General features: G+C 47.8%; 1 long non-coding RNA gene across 3 annotated transcripts in view; it reads right to left on the reverse strand.

The window, feature by feature from the left end:
• Positions 1–733: 733 nt before the first annotated feature.
• Positions 734–12538, reverse strand: part of LOC307192110 — a 199998-nt gene continuing 188193 nt past the window's right edge. Inside the window, exons 11-12 of one of the 3 annotated variants that reach the window (XR_013829967.1) lie at positions 4275–4355; positions 734–1837 (exon numbers count right to left, since the gene is read on the reverse strand). This is a non-coding gene — a long non-coding RNA (uncharacterized lncRNA). Of the gene's footprint in view, positions 4356–12538 lie in introns of all 3 variants that reach the window. The other 2 variants (XR_013829968.1, XR_013829969.1) reach the window with 2 other exon arrangements.

Genomic DNA, 12538 nt, shown 5'->3' on the forward strand with positions numbered 1-12538 from the left:
ATTTTTCCCACTTTCTCCAAAAAAATTTCTTTTGTGGCTTGTTTTCAACCCCAAATCCCGTTGAGGTTCACTCATTAAGACTCTTTGGTTTCTTTTACCTAAAACATTTCCCCACCCTTTTTTGGTTTTATCATGATAGCGTCACCTTGTGAGAATGGTTCTACTCTTGGCTGTACCGTTCACTTATTCTGCTTCCTTTGCTTAAATAAATTAACACAAACTTAGCTTTTCTTTTTAACTTTCCTCATACATCAAATGACTGTGGGAAGAACAGCCAATTACAATGTGCCTGTGGTTGAGGATTTCAGGTGGGTTCAGCAGGATGTTAATATAAGCCAGGAGGAACAGAGGCTTCAGCTCAGGTCTGATTCCCATTTTTACCCCTGACAGGCTTGGCCACTTACCCCTCAATACGAGATCCCAACGCAGACTCACCCTTCACAATGGAAAAGCATCACTGCACGTGCCTACCACTACTAGGCTAGTTTTTTCATCTCTTTAAATAAGGAAATAGAACACTATGGGCTGCAGCAGCAATCATTGCTGGGTAGCAATCACTAACTTCATCAAAGTAGCTCACTAACTGCAAAGAAATGCACATATTTTGTCAAGTGACAGGCAGTTAAATATTTCAACTGAATAGTAAATTCAAGCATTTAAAATTGAAAAAATGCCAAGAATCACTGGCACTCTCAAATAACTATTTCACGAATTTTGTGATTAATTTAGGGGTCCCCTGTATCCTTCTGGATATGCTATTGTAATTGATAATAACAATGACTGAAGTATGCAAGATGCAGCCAGATTGTTCTCATTAGTTAAAAAATTCAAAATCCAGAACTAAAAGGTCTGCTTACTTTTTACAAATGACTAGTTACAGCTTTTGCTTACTGCCACTTAGAAATTTTTTTTTTGTTTTTTTTGTTTGTTTCCCTGAAGAGTGAATTTCTTCCTTTTACTTATGACTGATAAGATCATACATATCTTATACATCAAATATATGTCACACCCACGCATGCACATATATGCGTGCGCACACACACACACACACACACACACACACATATACAACCATACCGTTCTGTTACCTGAGCAGAAACAAAGAGATACGGTAAGTTTTCTGTATTATCCTTTAAGCATGTTTTTCAAAAAATTCAGAAGAACGAAGGTGGATATATTCTTTCCCATGTATGTCTCTTCACACGAGGAGGCATTTTCAGCAGACAAAGAGTAATTACTAGCACAGGGATCAGTCACGTAGTATACTTCTCTGAAGTCTGTAAGCCCTTGGGGGGAAACTGAGGTATTTAGTTGGTGACTGTGAAATGACTTAAACAAAATACAGTGAAGTAGAGATCTTGAGTTGGGCCTCTGTTTGTGTTTAATTGTCCAGCAAGAGGTCGGTTTCCTGCAAAGCGGTCTGCGTGGGCAGACTGGCTATCAAATTAACACAGAGAAAAAAAATCGCATTGTTCACTAGTAGGGAAGTGAAAAGGAAAAAACAGTTGATAAATTAACAGGGGCTCGTTCATTCTCTTTCCAGGACGTACATAGGTAAACAGGATGACAGCACGTGGTATCTGCTTACTTTTTTTTTTTTTTTTTTTTTGCGGTACGCGGGCCTCTCACCGCTGTGGCCTCTCCCGTTGCGGAGCACAGGCTCCGGACGCGCAGGCTCAGCGGCCATGGCTCACGGGCCCAGCCGCTCCGCGGCATGTGGGATCTTCCCAGACGGGGGCACGAACCCGCGTCCCCCGCATCGGCAGGCGTACTCTCAACAACTGCGCCACCAGGGAAGCCCTCTGCTTACTTTGTTGAGTCTTTCAGTGACAGTCAACTGCAAGGAAAGATCTTACTCAGTAAACATCAGCGTGTTTCCACTCCTCCCCATCCTCCAACCTCCAACAATCAACCTGATTGTTCTGTATTTTCAGGGCAGGAGACGGCAGGGCTGAACTTCTGTAACTCAGGGTGTCTCTATTTTAACCATTGACAGTTTTAAGGTACTGCATCGTTTGAAAGGAATGTTATTTTTTAACAACTCTTTCTTACACACAGAACACACACTTAACATTGTTAAACTCTCCACCTCCACATTAAAGTGCTCACCTTTCAAGAACAAAATCCCTCCTTGGTGTCTCTCAGCACAGGGGCTACAAGAATGTGTTTCTATTTCAAAATCCCACCTGCGATTCCTTACTTCATGCTGTTCTGGATCAAGCTGCCACTCTTTGTTTTTTTTTTTTCTTCCAGATCTGATAGGAAAGTTAGAGCCTGAGATGTGAATCAATAAGCCACACCGGTTAACTCCTGTGTGGCAAAAGCGGAACAGTGGAAACACATTGTCTTTCCTTGAAGTGAAATGCCAGTCTGTTCTTGCACGAGCAAACTGGATTAAGACAACGTCCCCTGGGGCGTGAGGATATTTCACAAGGAGACAGTACCTGACTATGACGCGTCTTTAAAGAAGGTAGCTTCAGAACGTTACAGACTTCAGGATACAAGAGTCCTAACCCAAATATTCAGGCCAGAATAAAGATGCAACTGTTATCGGTTGGAAGGTGCTGGACCGTATGGTGGGGAGTAGTTCTCTGTTGACTTACGTGGCTCCAAGCTGAAGTGCTGGCTGTGCTGTTGACTGGCTGTGGGATCTTGGGCAATCATTTGATTTTGCTGAGCCTCAGCATGCCGATCTAGAGGACGGAGACACAAACTCCTATCCTGCACTGGTTCTTAGAGGCATGTGGAATTCCGTGTATGGCAACAACTGTCATTTTTAAAAAAGCACTACACACAAACATTGTTTTATTAGATGGATCAGGACGCTGCAGTGCCGTTTCAGAGTGAAGGCCGACATGAACTGTGGAGCGGATGGGAAGGTACTCTGATAAATAATAACAGCTTCCATTTTTGGAAGACTTACTCTGTGCCAAACACTGTGCTACGTGCTTTCTATGCATTTTCTCATCATTCACAACCACCTACAAGGCTAGTGGCGTTACTTCCATTTTTCAGGTGAAGGAACAGAGACATAGCGAGGGTACAGCACTTGCTCTTGGTCACAAAGTTTAGGAATGGCAAGACCAGGATTCAGACTCCACTCCGCTTGATTCCAGGCCCAGGCTCTTACTCACCATTCTTTGCTGCTTGGTGCTTTATAGATACTGTAACGGCCAGTCTTCACATGGCCATGTGGACCTCTGAACATAAACGGGCTCTGAGGTGCAGGGTTTCGTCAATAAGCACATGAGCAAACCACTGAAACCAGCTTTGGTCCCGAACAGCAGAAGCGGCACCTAACCACCAAGAGGAAGGAGAAAACTTCGAAACCGGTAGGATTTGGCCCCAGACCCTCCGCTACACTCTAACTTGCGGAGTGACCATAAGCAAGTCACATCGTCTCTAAAGCCTTGTTCTCCTACTAGTCTTAAGCAAGCTCAAGCCTTTTTAAGCCCAGCAGCCCCTCCTGCATGGGCCTGTGGCAGTGCCAAAACACCGTCTCCAGATACAGCCCGCCAGCTCGTCCTACAAAGCTGCCCGTTTCTATGGGGCAGTTTGGTGGGATGGTCCAACGCAGACTTCTGGGGCTGGAACGTCAAGTTCTGGAACTCACTCCCCGCACAAACTGGGGGAAGTTACTTGACTCTCTGTGCCTCAGTCTCCTCATCTGTGAAATCAGGGTAATAACAAGACCTACCACGTAAGGTGGTTGTGAGAATTAAGACAGAGAAGGAGAAGCAAGTGGAACTAGAAATAGCACATGTACACATTCAATAAATGACGGTTACAATGATAAAAATAAGATATCGGTTTTCCTTCAGCCTGTTATAAGCAGAGATGTGGCTAAGAGATCTGTCACGGCTCCCAAATGGAAGGGCTCCCGGATCCCGCGCCCACACCCTGAGCTGTACGGGGCACATTCCACAGTCGCTAACCACAGAGGAGTCTGACGAATACTAAACCCTGAAAAGATGCCCTCAGATCTACAAATGGCATCTCCAACTGAATTGACCAAAGTGAGTGGTTTTAATATTTTCTGCCTTCTCCTCTTCCCATTCTGAGACCTGAATAGGGGATCCATACCCTTGAATTTTAAGCAGAAGTTCGTGTTATAGACTTTTTCTGACAGTAAATTGGAAGTTGAGTGTTTTAGAGAAAAAAAACCGAGATCAAACACTGATGACCACCTAAAAAAACTTACTGGGGGATCCTCCAGGAACAAAATAAAACAAAGCTCCCGTGAGACTGAGTTTTGAGCACAAGCCTCTACTTACATAGGGTGTCAAAGAAATCTGTAGACAGATATTTTCCAGGCACAGAAGTCCTCAGGGGGCATTGGTTCAGAAGGTCAGCACCTGGAATTTAAAAGACAGCATATGAGCCCTTAGGAAACATCCCAGAGTTGACAGAGGAAACAAAGTCAGTTTTTTCTCTCGTTACTCCACCAGTGTGATAAAGAGATGAATTTTTTAAAAGGAAAAAGGAGCACCTTCTCTTTCCTGCTTAAGACACACAGGCTGGGAAAGTTCCTGCCCAGCGAGCGGCACACACCTCCTCAAGCTGGAGTTCTCTCTGTGTGAAGCTGGTGTGGCTGCGTGCATTTCACAGCCCCTTAAGGTGTGTTCAGCTAGACGTCTTATGAAGCAAAGCACTGTATGGACCCTATACCTCCAGTCACGGAGAAAGGCATGAAAGCAGCCTGCACACGAGGCTTCTATTTCCCAAACTGGTTTTGCAACCTCCTGCTGCAGCAGCACAGACTCCAGAGGGCCAGCAGAGGGCAGCACGAGTCTGTAAATTTGCCCTTTTCCTGCTTGGGAATCAGGCGGAGGACAATCTAGAAAAGGATCCGGGTGACTCTCTCCTATGTGGTCTGACTTTAAAGGTGGAAAGCACCTTTCACCACATCACAGGAGCGGGAGCCCACGTCGTCGAGGTCTTCGTTCCTGAAAACTGGTTGTTCGAGGGAACGCTCGAGTCTTCCGCACACGGGGCCTGCCCAGCTCCTGGGAGGGCTTCGGAGCAGCTTCAAGGAAGGTTTCTTAGGGAGGCCTGGCTCTCAAACGCTCACGTTTCTGCCAGCGAGAGGCTGAGTGACTCAGCAGTGCCATGCAGGAAAGTCTGTCCTGTCAAGTGACTGCATATTGAAATGTCTAAGTTAATGATTACAACACCTCAGAGGAGGAACTTAAACACCGCCAAGGCCAGAGAGCAGGCTGGCTCATCAGCGGACGCGTCAGACCTGGTTTACAGGTGTGACCTTTCAGCCGAGTGCTACCGAGCGGGACTGTGCTCAGGCGCTTCAAGATGCCGTCAAAACAGGGACGTACTATGTTAGGAAGATTCTTCAGAGTTGGGATTGAAATTCAAGAGGATCTTGACCAGTAAGAGAAACGGTTGAGAAAAGCAACAGGTATATTCAGTACTGTCTTACAACAGAAAAATCAATCTAAAAAAAATCAAGCAAGTGGAGAAGTACACATGGGAAGGGAGATCTATCAGGGTAAACACACACAATTCAAGCCGACGTAGAGTCACACACAATCCTGGAATATTTAAACAACGTTATAAAATGATAGCGTGTTTCCAAAATTGTCTGATCATAAAGATGAGGATAGGACCCAAGTCAGAGAGGAGCTCTTTCCCTTTTTGACAGTGGCTGAGACGTGCATCAGACTGCGGGGAATGCCAGTCTGCTGTTTTCTGGGAGCTTTTCAGTCTTTGGAAAAGTCTTTGGAATAGTGCATTTAAGCTGCTGGGAAGTCCTCCTTCAATTAACCTTTTCTTGTAAAAGCATGTGACAAAGCCTAATTCTGCACTATGCTTCTTCCATCCTTGCTGTCACTTCTCTGAGGAACTTGGGACCTGTGCCTGCAGCCTCTTAAGACTTAGATGCACGGACATCATCTGCAGTTGGGGAGACCAGAGCACAAAAAGGTTTGGTCAAGAAAACTGTATGAGTTGGTGCTAAGGTTTCTTAATTATGAGGATATAAGCTTGACGGAGGCGTTTTCAGCTTCCCATAACTTCTCTGCCCTTCCCCCTTCCCAGGAGCACTGGAAGTCTGTGCCTTCTACAGCTGCTCTCATCTAAGGATGGCGCTGAGGCTTGTACCGAGCCCATCACCGAAGGGGAGAGCGAGAGCCAGTGAGCTCGCTTCACTAACGGGATTCCTGCTGCTTCCTTGGCGGGGGCTGTCAGGGGTCAACCTACACTCTCCACTGACAGCCCCCTGTCACAGAGCCCCCAAAGGTGGTCTTCTTAGGTGCTCAGCGGTCACCCTCTTGAACTTTTAAGGTGTTAGAAGCTGACCTCTGTCAATCCCTGCTTAGAATCAACCTGCCAATGAGTATCTTTCCCTTATCTCTGACTTTCCTCATGAGCATTAGCTTATCTGAGGTTAGTACTTAGGCACTGCCTTCCTACCCTAAAGTACTATTAAGCAACCTCCCATTTAGTGGCCCATGTAACTGGGAACAGAGAGACGAGCAGTATAAGCTTTGAGATCAGAAAGACCAGGATTCAGATTTTCCCTCTGTCACCTGTTACACAGCTTGGACACACTGTTTAACCCTTTTGAGCTTTAGTTTCTTTATTTATAAAGTGAAAATAATAATGTTAATTCTGAGTTGTGAAAATATAACTAACTCAAATAAGACACACGGTAGGTACACAGACCTTCAATAAATGTCAACTAACCCCATCACCCCCAAGTTTCCCCAGGAGGGGATGGCTCATCTAACATTCTGGATAACAGTTCCTAAGGCATTATAATCAATATGTTAAAGTTGGTGTGAAAGACTGAAATAATATTGGCCATCAGTACACAGAACCTGTGGGGCTGGGGGCTTCTCTGGCGGGAAAGGGTAGCACGTAAGCCAAGGGATGTTGCAGCAAGGAGTCGGGAGTCCAAGAGAAGAGAAGACAGATACAATCTGACACTGGGACGAGGCTATTCTAACCATGTCCCGCCATCTATTCATGCATCACGGATTCACCGAGATTCCAACATAGCAGGAGCTGAATGAGGCTCAGAGGACACGAGAGCAAGCAAGGCAGGTGAGTCCAGTGTAAGTAAACAATAAACAGATAACGACAGGATGGAACAAGGGCTCCACAGGAAAACGGCTTGTATGGGGGCGAATTTAGGGCCACGTCCGAGGGAGGGGCTGGGACAGTCATGTCTTTCATTGAGGGTGATTAACAACAGCAGGGCTACAGAGCCACGAGTCACTTCTCAGTACTAATGATAAAGACAGGTGCTTCAAAATCAATCAGCAGACACTCACTGATTGCCTCCTAAGAGCCCGGCACTGGGCTAGACACTAGAAAACCAGGTAAGGAGACGATGCGGATGCACTTGCACACGACCTTACAGTCTAACTGTGGAACGACGTCTAACACACAGAACAGGTAAGCTGCTGCAGGGTGCACGCAGAGGAGAGCACAGCAGTCATTTAGGGCTGGATGAGTGTGGGGCTGGCCGGGGCGGGGGCGGGGGGGTGTTCAAAGCGGAAAGGGGCCTGAGCTGGGCTCCACAGGTGTGACATGGGCAAGTGGAAGAACAGGGGGTTTCCGGGAGGGGATGCTAGCATTGTTAAACGTAGCAGGGAGGTGAAATCAGTGAGAACGGGGGAATGCCACTGCATTTGGGGCCTTTGGGAAATTAGACTGGCAGGGATTTGAGGCCACGCAGGACTGCAGTCAGGGTGTGTGTGTGTGTGTGTGTGTGTGAGCGTGAGCTCACGTATGTATTCCTCGCGCGCGCACCCTCACACAGTATTGAAAGTTAACTGAGATCTGAGGTGGCAGGAGATGAGAAAACACATGAAATTTTTGAAGAACAGAAGAAACAGATGTTTGCTGGATGGGAAGCACTATGCTGGAGACACAAAGTGAACAAGACAGGGCGCCAGTCCTCACGGCCTCAGCAGGCTAGCAGGCGTCCAGACAAGCAGGCAGTGGGTTAGGTTCTAGGACAGGGGAAACTCTAGGGGCTATGGGGCCCACAGGTGAGGCACCAGATTTTGGGGTCAGGATAATAAGCTTTCCCAGGGCCTCCTAGCTTCCTCCACGTCCGCAGAGGGGTGGGCAAGAATATACTGGGGTGGTCGGTTCCTCCTGGGTTCCCCCGAGAGACTGGGAGCCCCTTTCTCAGGATGCCTTGATGAATAGGGTAAACGGGTACCCCTGTCTGTGGGGAATGCAGGCATCTGGGGCGCTGGGTTACATCAGCTGGAGATGCAGCGCTTGCGCAGCTCAGATGCTGCCCTCTGCAGGTGCGCAGGACGCTCGGGGAGGGGCAGCTCCACACCCTCCGCCCCAGTCCCTTCGTCTCTGGAGGCCCGAGGCGCCTTCGAGTCCCATGAGAATACAAAAACCTTAAGGAGAACCCCGTGCGGCTTTCTATTCCGTTTCTCCAGCTTACTGTGTAATTTTCTGCTAGGAAAACTTTACCCACGGCTTAAATTTGAAACATTTGCTACATTATAATTTTTTAAGCCCATACAAATAAAGCCAGTATTCAAAAAATCCGAGGCAGACGTAAGTTAAACAACCGCCCAGGCCTTCCCTGGGGCCAGCTCTGTGTGCAGCACATGGAGGGATGGCCCAGCGCCCCGGAGCGCGATGCCCGGGAAAGCTGGCAGGGACACGGCCCAACGCTTCTTCCCGCTCCTTTTTAAAATACATTGTCTACCTTAAGGATGAAGACAATATAGGTGATGGGGAGGAAAACGTTGTTATTCGTCCCATAAAATCATGCTCAGAAGCTAAACACAAGCTGACTGCCCTCCGCCCTGTCTCCCAGGGCTGGGGGGACGGAAGGTGGTACTTACTGTCATTGGCACTACGGGACAGCTCCTCCCACGAAAATATCTTGTCGGGCATGCTTCATTGATACTTCTGACATGTTTAGTTAACGAAAGCATCGCGCGGTTAACACAACAAAGCGATCTGTAACAGCTGCCTCCGTGCCACCTGAAAGGACCCTGCAGCACTTGCCCCTTGCCCGCCCCACCCCCCCTCCCCCACCACCACCGAGGCCTTGGGTGGGAAACTTCCTTTGACTGGGTTTTCCTCCTCAGATGAGTAACTCTATCCATCTCTTGGTTCAGGGTGTTGTCCTTATACAAAGACAGGTGACATCGTCCTCCTAGGGGATCAGGGAAGCCGTTGGCAGAGAGCTAGGGACCTGGCATGTCCTTCTCTGCAGCTCTTGTGGACACGGAAGTGGGTGGGGGGGTGTCGGAGGACATGGTGGCGCGTGGGCCCAGCAGGGGTCACCGGTTCACGCCGGGGCTCACGGGGAACCGAGTCCTTTCCCGTGGGCTTCTCGAGGCCCGGCCTGCAGTCCTTGGCCAAGCAGGAAGGGTGAGTCACTGCTCCTCCAGCGGCGGCTTCTCTGCCCCGTCTCCACCGCCCTTCACTCTATTCCCAGGAGACACATGCAAGCTTCTAGAGCATCTTCTAAACATGACATTCACTCAGTGCCCCGAGGAGCACAGTGTGCTCTCAGAACATTGCTCAATTCTGTCTCCTGTGGGAAGGAGTCGACGTTTGTTTTATTAAGAACTAGCGTGAAATAAGCTAATTCTCATCCAAAAAAAAGAAAAAGAGAGAGAGGGGTCTATCGAGTCTCCCATTTCGGCACACAGATAGAAATACTATTATTCTTATTTCTGGAAGCCCAGGAGCTAATAAATTCACCAGGCTGACAAAGGAGGCTGGGCGGAAGCTGTCTACACAAGTAACTGATTTGTTTCATTCTGTGCAGATGAGGTTCTCCTTTCTGACCTAAGCCATTTTCTAAGCATCGTCCAAGGGCAGCAGCTTCTCCCACCAGGCTGGGGCAGGAGCTGTGTGGTCAGAGGAGGGCGGCCCGGCTCCCACCGGCCTCTGCTCCCCGCACCGTGACCTCCGGCCGACCACGGCCCCTGCTTCAGTCTCATCTCTGAAACAAGCAGCTGTCTGTGACAGTTTCCCCTGTGCTCTAAAATGATTCTCAGATGTGACATGAGGTGTGAGGCTGGGCTCCACTCTGGCCTGCTCCTAAGGGGCTTCAGTCGTAAGCCCATGAGTGGAAAGTGGCCCTGCCGAGAGAGAGACATCGTGAATCACTCAAAACCGCGAAGAACGTTGCTTGGCTCTGACTTCAGAAGGGCAGGATGAACAAATCCATGCCCGGCGGGCACCTGCTGACTGGCTGTCTCTGCCTTTTTAACCCCTCAGGGCCCGAGTGCTTCTCAAGAGCCTTCTGACGCTCTGATGCTTCAACGCTGTCAGGCCGGTACCCTTTGCCGGCTTCCGTCCAGGCGGGCATGCCGAGTCCAGGGCGAGTGCTCATGAATCTTTCTGTATGGTCACTGGGATTGGCTTTTTTGCAACTTCTACTCCCAAAGCAGATTAGTTCTCCCTCCCAGCACAGGTCAAAAAACAAAGAATAGAGCTCCCCTCCTTTTAAAATCCTCTCTCGAAACTGCACGCCCAAATCCAGTGAGTCTAGACTGGAATGGATTCTAGAATCAACTGACCTCTAACTTCCAAATGCATTTCAATTTGGCCTTTATTGATCTGAGATCATAAAGGTTGTAGGAATCAGGATATGGCTCTGGTTGCTGGTAGAAGCTGCATTAATTCTTCCTGCCTTCGAGAAACTGGGAACACTTTGGACCGTCCATAGTTTTGTGTGGCTCACGGAAAGTAAACAAGATGATAACAGAGAAAACCCAACTTCCTGGTCACAGCTCACAGCATCTTTGGAAACTAAGTAGTGAGTTCCCCGGCCCTGCTGAAAACTGCCCCAGGGTGGTCAGAGCATGTGAAAAAACCCAGCGCTCAAGACCATTTGCCCCAGAAAATGACTGGGGTTTTTGCCTTCAGGGACACTTCAGCTGCAGAGAATAGCTGGGCACACGATGTGTGAAGTTTAAAAAAAAAATGAAGCTTTTTTTTTTTTAAGTTAGAGAATTGCATACTCAAAAAGCAAGAGATGTGATGCCGTTTTCTCCGATTCTGAAAGCTCACAGTGGCCACAGCACAGTTAACCACACAGAGCATTCGCATTCAGGCAACTGTCTGATTGTCACCAGACTTGTTACGGCCTTATAGGAACTGAATAAGCTGGGAGTGCTTCCTAAGAGCTATTCAGTTGTGAAAATGTAGAGAGCCTCCTGTTTTGTCTTCTGTAAAATCTAATCAGCTAAAATGACGACTTGGTGATCAAACTTGCGATTCTTTTGCTACTTGAAAAAGGCTTATTTTGCCAGGCGAGGAGAGACTTAACTTGTTTTTTTAGACTGAGGTCGTCTCTATTCACTGGCGTAGTAAACAAGCCAGACTTAAACAAAACAAAAAAACATCAAAAACAACAACAAAAAAAACAACCCTCCTTTCAAGAACAACACTACATTTTTATCTTCTCAGGGATGAACTAAAAGCACCATAATTTTTTAAAAACAACAGCCATCAGAGTATCTATGAATGATAAAGAAAAACTTAAAAAAACCCTAAACCTCATTTGCTCATTTCCGAGAATACTGACAGCTTAAGGTATCTCTTCATATCATTTTATTCCTTAAGCTCTCTTAATTTACAAGGTCTAACAGAATCTTAAACCATCATTTTAAAATCCTCTTCATTCCATTCTTAAAGATACCCGTAAATGGATAATTTGGGTATGTTCAAATAAAACCACCACGGCCCGTAAGTATAATTGTGAAAAAAACTCTTTGTATTTTGCCAAAGATACCAGCTAGAAACTACCATTAGGACAGTTTCCTTTTTGGTCTTCAATTGCCTTTATTTCACTTTCCTATCAGCTTGGTGACACTCTAGATGCATAAAGCTTTCTCCGCAGCTCTGGCGGTGCCCTGAGAGCCTTGCAGAGCCGGGTGAAGTGGAGAGCTCCCGGTTTGCCAGGGCACGGTTCCCAGGGCGGTGACTCAGCTCTGGAGGCCACCTGCTGCAGGGGTGCTGCCACTCTCCGGGTCATTGCCAGTCACGAGGGTAGAAGGACAGGACAGAGCTGAATGGACCCAAAGAATCAACAGCTCAGAGCCAGGTCAAGGGCAGCGTCAGAAGGAAAACCTTTGTTTATAGAAAGTCCAGCCTTTCCAGGTGAGGCTCTGCGTAGCAGAGGGGCTTCACACCTGGAGGCTAAGCATCTTGGTCACCACCTGGGCCTCTGGCTGCGGTATAAAATGAAGGCAGGGCCACAGGGCAGCTCCCACTTTCAACACCACTTTGATCAAGTCACCATGGTTTTCAAAAGTAACAAAGGGCGTCCGCTGCCAGCAAAACAGCCCATTGCTTTTGAGGTCTTTCCTCCACCTAAGTCCAAACTTCCTCCAGGGCATTCTCTCGACTTCCTTTAGGTAAACCCTCTGCTCCAACTAAAATCGGCTGCCTCCACCACCCCACTCTGCGGGGCTCCCTCCCTCTGGTCTGTTTTTCTGTTTTGAGAGGCCAGTTGGGTTGCCAGCAGCCACAGACACTGAGCTACTCCACCCGGGATCCTTCTCATTCCTTGCCTGTTTTA

The sequence above is a fragment of the Stenella coeruleoalba genome (genome assembly GCF_951394435.1).
Source record: "Stenella coeruleoalba genome assembly, chromosome: 9".
Classification (NCBI taxonomy): Eukaryota; Metazoa; Chordata; class Mammalia; order Artiodactyla; family Delphinidae; genus Stenella; species Stenella coeruleoalba.